Source organism: Balaenoptera musculus, chromosome 15 (assembly GCF_009873245.2).
Source record: "Balaenoptera musculus isolate JJ_BM4_2016_0621 chromosome 15, mBalMus1.pri.v3, whole genome shotgun sequence".
Classification (NCBI taxonomy): Eukaryota; Metazoa; Chordata; class Mammalia; order Artiodactyla; family Balaenopteridae; genus Balaenoptera; species Balaenoptera musculus.
In genome coordinates, this window is record NC_045799.1 from 49,602,516 (window position 1) to 49,618,582 (window position 16,067).

A 16,067-nucleotide genomic window follows, 5' to 3' on the forward strand; every position below is an offset into this window, starting at 1 on the left:
ACTGGCTCTGTAATGCAGTCCCTGGAGAACCTGCAGGCAGTGCTCCCTGCCCACAGGTCCTTCTCTTCCCGGTTTGCAGGAGCTCAGCCCTGGACGGTGCTGGGAGTGTGACCCCAGGGCGCCGGCACTGAGGGAACTGAGCCCAGGGCACTAGGAGTCCTTTGTGCTGTAGCACGTGGCCTCTGGATGTAGTGTTCTTTCATGTTTGGGGCCCCTATTTTTCCATCTATAAGGTGGATGTTATATGTGTTCAAGGGCACAAAACCGTCAGAGGGACCTGGGTGTGGCTTCAGGCTCGGGCACCTGCCATTCGTTCACTCAGCACCTGTGTGCAGTGGCGTCTGTGAGCACCTTCCCCATCCAGGCGGTGCCGTGGGTGCGGGGACGTGGGGACATGGTGGTGAGGAGGGCTGGCCCGCTTCCTGCCCTCCTCAGGACGTGGGACAGGTCGTCCCCAGGAGCTGCAAGCTGATACAAGTGCTGCGCAGGAGAAGCAGAGTGTTTGAGGTTGTGTAACAGGGAATCCAGCCTAGTTGGGAATGTTTCCCTCAGGGAAGTCGGTTTATTCTTGTTTCTTCTTCTTCTTTTTTTTTTTTTTTTTGAGGTAACTCTTGAGCCTACATACTGAGGCTGAGTGGAATTAGTGAAGCAAAGGGTTGAGAGGAAGAGCACTCCAGGTGGAGGCACAGCCTGTGGAGAGGCCTGAGTGGGAGGAAAGAGGGCGCTTGAGGGGGATGAGGAGCCGCGGGGGCAGAGGAGGCGCTGGACCAGGTCTAGCAGGGGATTTGGTCTTTAGTCCTAGGGCGGGTTGAAGGCGCCGAGGAGTTTAAGTAGAGAAGGGTCGGAAATGAGACTGACTCTTCCAGAAGATGGTTTGTTTGGAGAGGACAGGGGTGGATGGGGAGACCCGACAGGAGGCCGGTGAAGGGTTCGGCCAAGGCTGGTGACCACTTGGACTAGGTGGTGCTCAAGGGGATGGAGCGGGGGGAGGCTAGAAGGGACCCCGGGGGGCAGTAATGGTCACATCCTGTGGCCGAATAGGTGTGGGCGGGATGGAGGGCGTAGGCCTGGGTCTGGGGGGCATTTCCATGGATGTCCAGTGCTCTCTGGCCTGGAGCTCAGAGACCAGTCTGGGCTGGACGTAGAATCTGATAGGTCAGTATGTAGAAGGACTCAGCAGCACATAACACAGCCAGGCTCCAAGAATGAAGAAAGTGCGTCCTCTCAACACCGGACAAGCCTCCGGCGGGTGACCCTTGACAGCGTCCTGAGATCCTGTCCGTCTGGGCTGCAGCAGCTGGGTCCCTGTGTTTCTGTCTGAGGAACTCTCCCCCAGTCTTCCCAAGGCCCACTGGACCCCCTCCCCTTTGTTGGCCAGTTTGCTTGTAGGCACTCCCCGGGCTGGTCCCTGCAAGTAGGGTCCCTGGACTGGCAGCAGGGCCCAGAGGCTTGTTAGGGACACAGCATTCATTCTGCAGGGTGAGGCGTGTGAGAACCACTGGTTGACCAGTCAGGACCACTCTGCTGGCCTGGCTCCAGGCAGCCTTGCTTGCTGGGCCTCCCCTGCACTAACAGGCCATTCCTTGCCTCTAGCATTCTCTGTTCCCCTTTCCCCACTTTGCTTTTCCCCTTAGCACTTGAACCATCTAGCAAAGTCCATGTTTTACTTATGCTGCTATTTGTCATCTCTGTCTCCATTCCCACCTGCCCACCATGAACGTGCCTGGTGGGCCTCCCAGATATTTGCAGACACACATGGATGAAGGAAGGAAGACCTGGACAGGATGGGGGTCTGTCAGCAAGGACAAGGGGGAGTAGTGTGGGCGACCAGCCGTGGCCGATGGTGTCCAGCTGGAGTCACCAGTGAAGCCTCTGGAAAACACGAATGTTGAGGCCCCTGGGAGATGGAGAACGCAGAGGGGGCTGAGGAAGGGGGTGTGAGGGCCAAAGGCTGGCGGCCCTGGCAAGATACTCACCTGCTCCAGGCCTCTGTCCAAGTGAGGGTCCTGGCAGTGCCTGGTTCACAGGTGCTTGTGAGCAGTGAATAAGGCAGGTGTGGTGCTGACACGGGTTGGGGGGGTACTCTGAGTGACTGAGGGCTCACTGTGTGCAGAGCCGTGTTCTCTAGATTTTAATTCCCTTTGGGACGCCCTAGAGGAACTTTAAAAAGCTGCATGTATATTTATGGCTTGTGGCTCAAGGGCCCTGGGGCGGTGTGTGGTTACCTGAAAGGTGTGCAGGAAGCTAGTGCTGGCCTTTTAGGGGGAGTTGCCAAAAGAAATTAGGAACACATTTCCTGCCTTCTAGGAATTAATGGTTTGGGGGCTGTTTGAAATTGGGTAGGAAGAGTAAATACTTTTCTTTTAAAGGGAGGCTCTGTTTCTTGTCTGTGGTTTCTGTGTGTTTGTTTTTGCCGTGTCTTGATTATTTGGGACCCTTCAACAGATCAGAACCTATTTTTTCCTTTGGTTGATTTTTAATTAATTTCTATTTTGTGAAAAACATTTATTCTGCCTCCTAAGAATCTCCTGTTTCCAATTCTGTATGTATGAGTAGCGTACTCAGTGTTAACCTTTTCATTTCCTAAGTATAGTCATGCTCCAAAACCATGTTCCATTTACCTGGTTATGTGTTAAGTGTTATTATGTTGTATTATTAATGTTACATGTGGTGAGCTTGTAAATAGTTTCAAAAATTGGGAACTGCTTAAAATGTTTCTGGACCTTACCTTGCTGTGTTTCTTTTCTTTGTACTGAAAACTTACTAAGTGGCTCAAAAGACTTGGGATACCATGTTGGGGATGAAACTGGTTTCTGTGGAAGCCAGAAGTGCAGGGAGAGGTGGACCAGGCGGCTCCTTTCTTCCCCTCCTTCCCCTCTCCCCTGAGGACAGGTGATGGTGGGTACTCCGTGGCCTAGCTGGCACTCTAACTTCCTGAAGGACGCCCTCTTGCTGGAAGAGAGCCCCTTGCTTTGCCCCAGCGTCCTGCCTCTGGTTTCTCAGAAAGTCGGAGATGCATCTTCCTCACAAAGCTGCTCAAGAGACACAGTGAGACCCTTCTATCCCTTAAGGAAAGACAGACTCACTTCTGAAGATGCTGTGTGCTGAGTCTGGGCGGCACAGCTGGGGAGGCGAGCTCTGTCCATGCCTGCCCACCTTCTTCCTCATCCAGCCTCTTGAGACCTGAGAAGATCAGCTTGGGTCCGTGTTCCTTCAGCCTTTGATGCTCCTGATGACTGAAGTCATATTTGTCCATTACTGAAAAAACAAATGTTCCAGAAGTGTACATCCTAGGACATGAAATCTCCCCCAGTTGCTGTTGACAGTGGAGCGTGTTCTGTCTCCACATCCACCCCCTCCCCGAGAAAATGCTGCTTATTTATTTAAAGACCCACAGATAGACAAGTCACAAAAATTAGATATGGATTTGAAATTTCCTGTAATGGTAATAAAATAATCCCTTATGTCTGATACTCTGTAGTTTCCACTACAAAGAGATTTTGTACACAAACCCTCCTGCGAGCTGGGACGTGCCCAGTTGGTGGCGCCGTGCATGGGCTGGAGTACTTCGCCCTGCCCTGCTCTCTCCTGTCCTGAGCCATACACACTCGTGGCCCCGGGCCCTCTTCCTGTGATGTAATAACACCGTCTGCCCTTTGATTGTGTGTTTAAGGAAGGAGGAATCCAGGTTCAGATTCACAACCTATGAAATAGGAGGGTCCCTACATGGCACTGTTTTTTGGAGGTGGGGTTAATATTCCCGCTTGTGGGTGTCTCGGGGAGTCTGGGGATGGTGGTTGGAGTTACTTTTTTTTTTTTTAAATAAATAAATAAATAAATTTATTTATTTATTTATTTATTTTTGGCTGCGTTGGGTCTTCGTTGCTGTGCGCGGGCTTTCTCTAGTTGCAGCGAGCGGGGGCTACTCTTCATTGCGGTGCGCCGGCTTCTCATTGCGGTGGTTTCTCTTGTTGCGGAGCATGGGCTCTAGGCGCACGGGCTTCAGTAGCTGTGGCTCAAAGGCTCTAGAGCGCAGGCTCAGTAGTTGTGGCGCACGGGCATAGTTGCTCCGTGGCATGTGGGATCTTCCTGGACCAGGGCTTGAACCCGTGTCTCCTGCATTGGCAGGCGGATTCTTAACCATTTTGCCACCAGGGAATCCCCTGGAGTTACATATTAACAAACAGGTTGTTTGGCTCCTTCAGCCCCGTCCTGTCTGGTCCCGTGAAGTCCTCCTGGGGCCAGGCCTCTGCTCCTCCTTCTGCTCAGAGAGTCTCAAGCTGCAGTGGCATCGGATGGCCTGGATGGCTTGTTAGAACACAGTGCCAGGTCTCACCAGCAGGTCCCCTTTTCAGCAGGTCCTGGGTGGGACCTGAGAGTCTGCATCCCTAACGAGTGCCCAGGAGGTGCTGCTGCATCACTGGGAGACTTCTGCCCCAGAGCCGTGCATCTGGACCCTGGCTGCACACAGTGACCCGAGGGCCCCGCTGTGCCGTGGGCACTTTCCGTCCCACTCTCTGGGGTGGGACCAGGAACAGAGGTGGAGAGCTTGGCTGCGAGGGAAAACCCTTGTCCTGCCCAAGCAGATGTGTCGAGGGTGAGACCAGGAGCTTGTTGCGGAGCCGCTCTGAGAAGACACAGTTGCTGAGAGAGGCTGCATCTGAACCTGGAGCTGTCAGACCCAAAGTCCCATTACTTTCCACTTTGGGGCGCTGCCTCCTGGGGAGAAAGTCCCAGCACTGTGGTGACGGGTGACTGGGGCCTCGCTAGCTGAGTGTATTAGTGGGGCCTTTGAGGCCTTTTTAAGTCATCAGTAAACAAGTATGTTTTTTGGTCAGGCTTGAAAGTCAGTGTTTGGGCCTGGGCACAGGCTTCCTTTGTGGCGGTCACCCTGGAGGTTCCCTCCTGGCTCCTGCCCCTCTGCCTCGCCCAGGCCCAGTCAGTGTGAGGGGTACTTGTGGAGAGAATGGGGGGGCGGGGGCGCACATACTTTGAATTAAAGCACTTTTTCCTTTCCTTCTGGAGCCTTGGGTACTTCTCGTGAAGGCTGCTGCTGTTTGCAGAGAAGCAGAGGCTGGGCAGCGCTGTGTGCAGGAGCTGGCTCTCCTACTCAGCTGTCCACGGTCCAGGTGGTGGTGCTTTCCTGGGAGCAGCACTCCAAGGGAGTCGGGAGGAGATAAATTGTTTTCTGTGCTGTCGGAGCAGCCCTGTTTGCTGAGCTGTGGGAAAGCACAGAGCTGTGCTTCCCGTGTGTGCGTGGGGTTCACGGGCAGCGCCTGTGAGTGACCCTCTGGGCAGGAGCTCTGGCTCCGCTGGCTGCTTATCAAGTGGCTCTTTGACCACAGAGGGGACCTCAGGACAGTCTCCCTTGTCGGGTGTGGTTCTCCCAAGAGTCAGGAGAGACGCTGCGGGGGCAGGTGCCTCCCTCTCCTCCCCTCCTCCACCCGCCCTTCTTCTTTTTCCACTTGTTTACGGTTGTGTTTCATTCCAGCTTTGGGTGGGTTGGTTTACTCTACTAAAATCCAGGAAAAACAAGGCTGACTTTTTTGCTGTGGGAAACAGAAAGCCCTTTTATGAGAAAGTCCATCCTTATCAGCGTGATACACTCTGGCTGGTGAGGAGAGAAAAGCCACAAAGTCACCAGACATTTTCCTCTTGGTGATTTTATTTTTAAAAACTGCCTTCAAGGAGCCTGCCTTATGATGCCTTTTGCGAGAAGTACTGGTTAGTGGGGCTTAATCCGCATTTGGAGGAACATTTGGCTTTCTCTTTTACACTAAGAACTTTCTCGTAGGAGGAATCTTAGCATTTGTAACATGTGAATCAAGAACCTGTTCTCAGGTTGGTATTGCCTTTAAAGCAATAACAAGATAATGTACATTTACATAAAAACATGCAAATAAAGGAGAAAACGAAAATCTCATCTGGCATTGTGAATCATTTCAACCTTCTAGGCTTTAAGTCATTATTTATATAAGAGAGATAAATAAAACCAGAGTCACAATTAACTTACAGTTTTAATTTACTTTAAATCAGTATATTGTCATCATCTCTCAATGTTGGCAGATTTACTCCTACAACATGATTTTAATGCCTACTTTTCCATCATATGAATGAATGTGCTAGAATTTATTCAGTTAATCCTCTGTCTTTGGTATTTTAGGTTTTCATTTTTCTGCTGTTATAAGCTTTCTCCTAGCTGAATCTTCCTGCACAATCTTTATTATGTCTTTAGGTTAAAGTCTTAAGAATGGAATTGCTGGGGAAACATGTATAGATCTTAAATGATTTTTTAAATGTTTTTAACACCAAATTGTCCTCTAGAAAAGTATTGCCAATCTGATACAGGGACAATGGTATATCAGTGTAGTTTTAACTTGCATTTTTCTTATGAGTGTATTTGACCTGATGTTTCTCTAAAAGTGTTAGTGAACAGTATTTTTGTGTGTGTATCTTTTGTGTCATAGTGAGTGCTGACTGGCCTCCATTTCTTAACCTGTAATGTGGGGGTCGGCTCAAGCAGCCTCTAAAATCCTGTGGAGCTGTAAAAATGTTATGAGTTTCTGTAGAGTTCCTTTCTTTTGTGCTATTATCCCTTCTTATATATTTCAGATGGATGCCATCAGTCTGTATCATTAAGGAATAAATACTGTCTTTGTTTTGGTTTAGCATTCTGCTTTTAAAGAGCAAAGTGCAGAAGATGAAGGCAGAGAAAACAGGATGATAGTGGACAGAATGAGAGCCTGAAGAATTTTCATTTTGTGCTGACTTAGAAGTTTTCTCCACTGTTGCATGATCTCTTGATAATTTTTAAAAAATTGTGATGATCATAGACATTAGGCCAGTTCTACAGTTAGCTTTATTTAGCTCCAAGGTTTAACGCTTCGCATTTTAGAGCTTCTGAAGTTTTTTTTCAGTCCTCTCAAGATTTGTCCTAGGTACTGTCACAATCTAGGAACTGTCACTTTTAGGTTTAAACAAATCTCAAAACAAAACAAAACTACTGAAACCCAACCACAGACTACATGGGTGTGGCTGTTTCTGACCTGGTCTGGTGCTGGGGAGTGACATCTGAAGGGCGTTGTCCCCAGTCAGGTGGCTGAACCAGGTAACTGTTGGCTCCTGTACTGGGTTTCCTGTGGGGAAACGGTTCTGCGAGAAGACCCGAAGGACTGCGGGAGAGAGCCTGTCTTCTGGGCACTCGCGCATTTGTTCCCAGCTGTGTGCCACCCTGGGCCAGGTGCAGGTCGAAGCCCCAGCGAGCAGGATGGGGCACGTGGGGGGAGAGGCTGTGCTGAGTGCAGTGTGGGGAGTGGAGGAGGTATGTCCTGATGGTCCTGGGGTGGGGGTGTCGGTCTTCCTGGGTCTTCTGGGACCTGCATGGGAGGATGTTCTTTTGCGTCTTGTCATCTCTTCTTTCCCCTGCTGATTGCCTTGGCCTCTCTGGCCCACGTCACAAGTCGGTTGTCCAAGTGAAGCAAAACACTGGCACTACTTGAGGGCGGGGCTCTACTTGAGGTTTGCCTTGTTTCTGGTGGTGACTTTGCAGCATCAGCTCTCCTTGTAGAGGGTGTCTTCTTCCGGGGACTTAAAGAGTGACGCTCGCAGGCCGTCTTCCCAACGTCGCCCTTGGTACAGCTCACCTGGGGGGCTTGGCTCACCTGGGCAGCCTGCGAGGGGCAGAGGACCATCTCAGGGCTCTTTGTTTAAGCAGAATGATCACATAATTAAGTCCTTGTGCCACTTGTAAATCTGTGCCTTCAGATACACCCAGGAGGGAGCTGAAGGCACAAGGGAAAGAGTTTTGGGTCCCAGGCTGTGCTTACCCAGTGCCCTGGGTTGTAACCGTCTGGAGCACACAGGGGCAGCCTTAGGGCCAAGGGCGGTCAGGTACCTTAAAGTAGGGGTTTTATCTGTTGTTTCACATGGCCTGTGGCGCTGTGTCTCTTCTTATCTAGAAAAGTGAGTATGTGCAAATCAGAGGCTTTGCCATGTTCTGGAGCCGTAGCTGCTGGAAGGCCCTGAAATGTGTGCCCCCAGCTCTTTCCTGTGCTTGTGTGATCTTCCTAGGAACAAAGCGAGGGTTGTACCACACTTTTATGAGCAAGTCCATCCTAATCAGCGTGATTCACTCTGTGAAGAGCTTGTTTTCAGTGGCGACTCATGCCATGCCAGCCTGGGCCCAGGAGCCACCAGTAGCAGCCTGGGCTTCTGTGGTGGTGTCTTTCTTAGACACTGTCCCTACATGGTGACTCTGGGCTGCCTGCTCCACCAAGGAGAGAGAGGCCTTTCCTTGAGGCAGAGCACAGGGTCCAAGAGGACATTGGTTCCCCAGTGGGGAGGTGGGGGTCTCTCCCCATAAAGGGGGACATGAAAGTCCACTCTGGGCAGCCACCTGCTCTGGGAGACACAGGTGTTCTTCTGGGGCATGGTTTGATCTGGCCGCATTAATGGGGTCTCGACCAGCCCCCCGCTGTTGCGTCCAGCTGCTGGTCCCTGTGACAGAGCCCTCCTTTCACTGAGTAAATGTTTACTGAGCACCTGCCATGGGCCAGGCACCATTCTCACCCTGGGGTATAGCATTGAGCAAAATGGACCATGGCAGTGGGCCCCTGCCAAACGGATGAGAATAAAGGTTTAAAATCAGCATTCAGCGCAGCAACATGGATGCAGCTAGAGATTATCATACTTAAGTGAAGTAAGCCAGAAAGAGAAAGACAAATACTGTCTGATATCACTTAGATGTGAAATCCAAAATATGATGCAGATGAACCTATCTGTGAAACAGAAGCAGAATCACGGACATAGAGAACAGACTGGTGGTTGCCAAGGGGGAGGGGGTTGGGGGAGGGATGGAGTGAGAGGTTGGGGTCAGTAGATGTAAGCTTTTATATAAAGAATGGATAAACAAGGTCTTACTTTTTTTTTTTAAAGAAATTCACGTTCTTTTATTTATTTATTTATTTATTTATGACTGTGTTGAGTCTTCGTTTCTGTGCGAGGGCTTTCTCTAGTTGCGGCAAGTGGGGACCACTCTTCATCGCGGTGCGCGGGCCTCTCACCATTGTGGCCTCTCTTGTTGCGGAGCACGGGCTCCAGACGCGCAGGCTCAGTAATTGTGGCTCACGGGCCCAGTTGCTCCGTGGCATGTGGGATCTTCCCAGACCAGGGCTCGAACCCGTGTCCCCTGCATTGGCAGGCAGATTCTCAACCACTGCACCACCAGGGAAGCCCCAACAAGGTCTTACTTTATAGCACAGAGAACTATATCCAATATCCTACGATAAATCATAATGGAAAAGAATATATATAAAAAAGAATGTATATATGTATAATTGAATCACTTTGCTGTACAGCAGTAATTAACATTGTAAATCAACTCTACTTCAATAAATAAATATATAAATAAATGTTAATAAAGTAAAATAAAATCAACATTCAGGTAAGCTGAATTTCTTCCAAGAGGAGTGGATTGACTTAAAACAGTAAGGGTGGAAATTGTATCTCAATAAAGTGTTATTTTAAAAAAGTAAGTTGGGTGTGGTCGGTTGACAGTGGCCCCGGAAGACATCCAGGTCCTATTCCCTGGAGACTGTGAACATTACCTTACATGGCAAAAGGGACTTTGTGGATGTGATTAAATTAAGGGTCTTGAGATGGGGTTATCCTGGTGGGCCCTCAGTGGAACCACAAGGGTCCTTATAACAGTGAGGTGGGAGGATAAGAGAACTTGGCTGTGTGGTGATGGAAGTCGGGCTTGGGGTGTCCAGCCTCAGTGAATGCTGGCAGCCAGACGGCCAGGGGGCAGACTCTCCCCTGGAGCCTCCAGGAGGGACCAGCCCTGGCAACTCCTTGATTTCAGCCTAAAGACTCATTTTGGACTCTGACCTCCAGAACTGTAAGAGAATAGGTTTCTGTAGTTTTAAGCTACTAAGTTTGTGGTAATTTGTTATAGCAGCCACAGGACGCTAATACAGTAGGGGAAAGTGTCCATGATCCAAGAAAGGAAAACAACCAGTTTCAAACAGAGGACATAAAATTCAAAGCGCTTCAGTAGCTGTGGAGGGAGACTAGGAAATGGGAAAAAACCACTAGCGTTTTACACGTAGACCCTCTTGAGAAGTAATATGATAATATTTACCCAGGTTGCTAAATGTCATTGTGTTAGAATCACACTGCATGTACATTTTTTCTTCTTAAAATTATACCATTATATATTTGCACATCCTTGTTCATAGCAGCACTATTTACAGTCAGCAAAAAGTGGAAGCAACACCAGTGTCCATGGTCAGATAAATGGATAAACAGAATGTGGTGTATGCATACAGCGACTGCCATTTATCCTTAAAAAGGAAGGACATTCTGACACACACTGCAACACAGACAAACCTGGAGGACATTTTGCACAGTGAAATGAGCCAGACACAAAAGGACAAATCCTGTATGATCCCTTCTACGAGGTCTCTAGAACATCAGATTCAGAGACAGAAAGTAGATAGAGGTTGCCAGGGACTGGAGGAGGGGGTGGGGAGTTACTGCTTAGTGGGGACAGTTTCAGTTGGGAAGATGAGAAAGTTCTGGAGTTGCTGGGAGTGATGGTGCACAGCAGTGTGAATGTACTTAATGCCACTGAGCTGTGCACCTAAGAATGGTTAAGATGGTAAATTTTATGTATATTTTATCACAACTAAAAGATTTTTGAAAGCGTGCCATCATAGCCTTTCTGAAGGTAAAGTAGCAGTAGGCATTAAAAGCCTTCGGAAAGTGAAGGCTCAATGAGGCAGCCCCATTTCTAGGTCAGAGTGAGGAAAGCCGCAGACGCTCTGGACGCCTGCGCTGTCATGGTTACATTGGTTCGTGATTGTGCGTCACCTGCCTGGCCTGCCCTGCCGCATGCAGCACTGAACACCGCTGGCTGTTGAGTCTCACTTCGCTAGTTCCTCACCCAGGGCTGGAGGCCCAGGGCTGCTCCTCCCACTTTGGTCTCACTGACTCCCAGGCTAACACTGTAAATGTGGCCTCTGTGCTGATGACCCCCAACATCACTTCTCCAGCCCGGCGCACTCCTGGATGCTGGGCTCATGCTGGGATGTCAGATGGACGTCTCAGACTCATGGCTGAAGCTTTGAGTGCCACCTGTAGTGTCCCCATCTCAGTAAACAGCAGTCCCACCCTTTCAGCGACTCGGGCCAAAACGTCTTTCTCTCACCCGACTTCTGATCCATTTGGGAAATGCTGCTGGCTCTGTCGTCAGGGTACGTCCAGAGTCCCACCACTTCTCAGGCTTCGCCTGTTGCTCTGCTTGCCTTGTGGGAGCACTGCCTTATTGCCCCACCCTGCAGCCTTGGCTCACAGGCAGCCAGATAGTAGTGTTAAGGCAAATCCTGTGACTCCTGTGCTCGGAGCTCTCCCAGGGCACTGACCTCCTTTCTGCTGCCAACCCCTCACTCCCTCTGCTCCAGCCACTGGCCTCCTTGAGGCTCCCTGTGTGCCATGGGCTCGCCTCCTCTGGCCCTTTGCACTGGCCGTGCCCTCTGCCTGGTGTCTGTCCAGGCTGCATTCCCGCCTGGGACTCAGGGTCCTCCACCACGCTCATTCAGTTCCTTGTGGTTGTAGGGCTGATATCCCTGTTTTCTTGCTGGTGGTTGGCAGGCAACAGCCCTTGGGTCCTACTGGCCACCCTCAGGTCCAGCCACGTGGCCCTCACAGCACAACAGCTTACTTCTTTGTGACCAGCTGTCTGCTACAGTTAACACACGCACTGGCCTTCATGTTTGCCGCACACGGCTATCCCATCATATTCACAAGCCCTCTCAGGACCCTGTCCCCATAGCGTCCAGTCCTGGAGCAGCGGACAACACAGAGCCAGGTCTCTGCCCAAGGCACCTGCAGTAAGGTCCCCAGTCGACAAGCCCAGCTCGTCAGCTTTTTAGTGACCACTTTTAAGTATAGAGGGACGGTCAGGGACCTCAGATACTTTAGGGAAGCCTCCAACAAGAAAGGCAGAGACCAAAACCAAAAACAAAAAAGAAAAAGTGGAAGGCACTTGAAGGGAACAGAGTCAGTGCAGAGAGCAGAAGAAAACTTGGAAAATGAAACTTGATTTATGTTGTCAGATTAAAGAACACATCACATTCAGAGAACTAGAACACACCCTCAGAAATTAAAAACGAAATAAAAGCATTTCTTTAATAAGAAATTAAAAACGAAGATCAAGTCAAGAATACATCCCAGAAACTTCTTTAAAAGGCAGAGATACTAGGAGATGAAAGATAAGGACGAGGGCGTGATTAATGAGGTGCACTGCTGGACCAACAGGTGTGGGGAGGGGCCCAGAGACACCGTCATAGGGACCTTCAGGAGGACTGCGTCTCCAGGTGAAAGGGCTCTTCCTGTGAGGAGAAAGTACCCCCAGCAAATATGGCGAATCCTGCCAATAAAGAGAAGGAGATTAAAACAGGCTGCACACAAAGCATTACGATGGGGTTGGTATCAGAGGCCACAGCACGTGCAGGAGTGGGGTGGATGGCCTTCCCACTGCATCGGGACAGGATTCCACCCTACAGCCGGGTGCAGGCACCTGCCCAGGTAAGGGGAGAGTGCTGGCCTCAGATGAGGATGCTCAGGGTGCACACCACACACCCCCTCCTCACGAAGCTGCAGGGCCTTTTCTGAGATGAGGGGCACTAAGAAAGGAGGATGCTCAGGGTGCATACCGCACACCCCTCCTCACGAAGCTGCAGGGGCTTCTGTGAGATGAAGGGCACTAAGAACGGAGGACACAGGGTTCCCAGCATGGAAGGTGGGAACGCGGGCTGGGAGCAGCGGCATGAGGAAACACAAGGAGTCGGATGGGGCCGGGGGGTGGGGGTCTGGGGAAGGTTGGATAGAGCAGTAGGTGTGTGGACAGTGGAGGCATGGAAAGCAAGGGAATTGCTAAGCAGAGGAAGAAATTATGTAAGAAAGGCAGTTCTCTCCAGTGAAAAATATTTCTGTACTCCATGATGTGAACGCTGCAGAAGGCCTAGCTAAACTGGGGTGGGAGGGTGGTGTTGAATTCTTGCTTTTCACCATAGGAGGTCAAAATGCAGCATGTAAATTTGACAAGCCACGAAGTAGCACCAGGAGCACATTAGTTAGACGTAGAGGCAGTGAACCCCCAAAACCATCCGAAGCTGAAGAGCAGAAAGAAGGGCTTCCGAACGGAGCCAGGCGGGCGGGAGTGAGGGAGGTCTGTCCTGCTCCAGCCTGCAGCGCCGCGGCTGCTGAGCTGCATACCTGTGCGTACCTGTGCTGGATAACTGTGTGGTTTCTTCTTTTCCTCCTTTACTTATTCTAAGGGGCCTGGGTTAGGCTGGGAGTCCAGGGGTGTCCCGTAAGGAATGACGCCTCCACTTCTGTTATGTGCGGAGAGGTGACAGGCTGGAGGGCACACTGCACGCTGCCCTCACATGTCCGGGAGCAGGGCCTGATCGTCCTTGATCCAGAGAAGGGCCATGAGGGGGACCCTTTCGTAGCCCCTTGGGGGGCCCATAGTGCCCCTTCTGGGAGTTGAGTTGCAGGGAGGGCTGGAGAGGCCTCTGCGTCCAGCAGTGCCTCCTCTTCACCCTGATTAACATGGTTGCATAAGTTGAACAGACATGTTCTCTGTTACTCCTGTAAATTCTGTTTCATCTTTTCAGCACGTTTGCATAAAGCTTGAGTGTTTCCACTTGACTATTTTCCCGAGTATTCTCATGTGCATTTTAAGATTTTATTGTCTTTAAAATAACATGGAGACGGCTCTGTGAATATACGAAAAACCACTGAATTGTACCCTTTAAATTGGTGAATTGTATGTCCATAAAGCTGTTAAAGAAATAAGGTGGTAGGAATGGCTGCATCCCCTGAAGTGGCTGGAGGTGCCCCTGCCCCAGACCCCAGCCTCCCTGACCCCCACCTCCCGCACCAAGATCTTCAAACAGCAAGCCTCCAAACTCCTAGCGATGACAGACGTAGGGAGACAGCAGCTTCTGGTGTCCCTGTCCCAAAGCACAGCAAGAAGAGCCTCCCAGTCACAGGGTACAGCTGGGCTCTGAGTGGGCGCCTTCCATCCACAAAGGACACAGCTGGCGACACTGCAACACCTGTGTCTAAAGACAAAAGTGGATTCCTGAATGTGATACATGAGGAATGACCTTGTCCATCTAAGACCAGCACGATGCTTTTATTTTAGAATTTTCTAAGCCCTCCCTCTTAAACCAGGGGTGGTTAATCAGTTCATCGTAACAGGTGATCTAGGATCACCCCTCCAGGTGCAGAGGCAGGCGGCCTCTGGCTGCCTCGGGCGCTGGCTGGTCCCTCCAGGTGCTTGGGCAGAGCAGCCCAGGACAGCTGAGAGGAGTTCTCGGCAGCAGGGAAAGCCATTGTATATATACGGCACGTAGTTTAGCTGCTTTATAGATGCTCCTAGAAAGCAGGTCAGATGTCTCTAGGTGGGCGAGCTGCAGGGCTCATTGTGGACATTCGGGATGAGCTACCATCAGCTTCTCTCCCACCCACGCCTGCCCACCCTCACGTCGGTATGAAGTTTATGTATTGCTACAGGAGCCCCTAGAACATTTTGCTTCTTGTCACCATGGCTGCTGCTGCTTATTTTTTCCCCCCATGGAATACCACATTTTATACATTCTTGGGTGGATGGACATTTGGGTTGTCTCCATTTTTTTGACCATTACAAATAAGGCTTCTGCTATCCTTCGTCTACAAGTCTTGCTTTGGACGTCTGCTTTCATTTCTCTTGAGTAACACCTAGAAGTGAAATGACTTCTTTTGTGTGATTGTGTGGTAGGAATAAGGCTGACCTTCTTAGGAATTTCCAGACAGTTTCCCAAAGTGGTTGTGGAATTTTCCAGTTGGCAGCAGAGTGTAGGAGAATTCCAATTCTCATCCTCCAAACACTTGGTGTGCGTGGTGTGGCCAGTCTTACATTCTGGCCATTCAAATACACATGCACCTCACTGCAGTGGGAATTTACATTCCCTAATGGTTAATGACGTTGACTTGAGACCTGAGTCTTTTGAAACTTGTTCTTTGGGCCAGTATATAGACTGTCTTGATAAATGTGCCATGTGCACTTGTCAGGATTCTACTTATGTAGGCTGGAGTGTTCTGTAAATGGTTGAGGTGCTTCTGATAAAACACAAGCTGTTTTGAAAATGTTACAGTTCAAGGACAGTAGTAACGAGCAGGTGCAGGAAGAAGGGTTGCTCTCCTTGTGAAGGGCTGTGCTTTCCCATGATTTCTGTGACTGGGGCTTCTGTGGCTGGAGTTAGCTGTGGTTGGAGAAGTTGTTCTGGCTTCTTCTGCAGATTATGTCTGCACGTCTGTAGCAGAAACAATATAATTTGCCAGTAAATTTGTTAGAATAACCGCGTGGAAGCTGGGCCCGCCTGCCTGCAGCTGGTTGCAGAGTGGGGTTCTCTCCTGGGGTGTTTCTGTGGTCTCCTGTGTCTGTCTGCCCGACGGGGTGTTGGCTGGCTTGGATGGGGTGTACTCCTCTGAGCTTGGTTTTCTGTCTCTTCTTTGCAACAAAGGGCAGGTTCTTAATTTCCAGCCTTGTTGTTTTCCTGACGGCCTCTGAATGGAGTACTTTTGGGCTTGGAGAATAGAACCATCCCCCAGTCATTAGCTGCATGGACATTGATTTATCCTCCAAATCATAGAGAAAAATAAAGTGGATTTTTTTTTTTTTTTTAAATTTTGGCTGTGTTGGGTCTTCGTTGCTGCGCATGGGCTTTCTCTAGTTGTGGCGAGTGGGGGCTACTCTTCCACGCGGTGCGCGGGCTTCTCATTGTGGTGGCTTTTCTGGTTGCAGAGCACGGGCTCTAGGCGCGCGGGCTTCAGTAGTTGTGGCACTCGGGCTCAATAGTTGTGGCTTGCGGGCTCTAGAGCACAGGCTCAGTAGTTGTGGCGCATGGGCTTAGTTGCTCTGCGGCATGTGGGGTCTTCCAGGACCAGGGATCGAACCCGTGTCCCCTGCATTGGCAGGTGAATTCTTAACCACTGTGACACCAGGGAAGTCCTAA

At 50.2% G+C, this 16,067-nt stretch overlaps 1 protein-coding gene across 7 annotated transcripts in view; it reads left to right on the plus strand.

Annotated features, from left to right (window-relative positions):
- The window catches only part of RAB11FIP3 (RAB11 family interacting protein 3), an 82,686-nt gene that overhangs the window by 19,895 nt on the left and 46,724 nt on the right, over positions 1-16,067 (plus strand). The window lies entirely within an intron of this gene.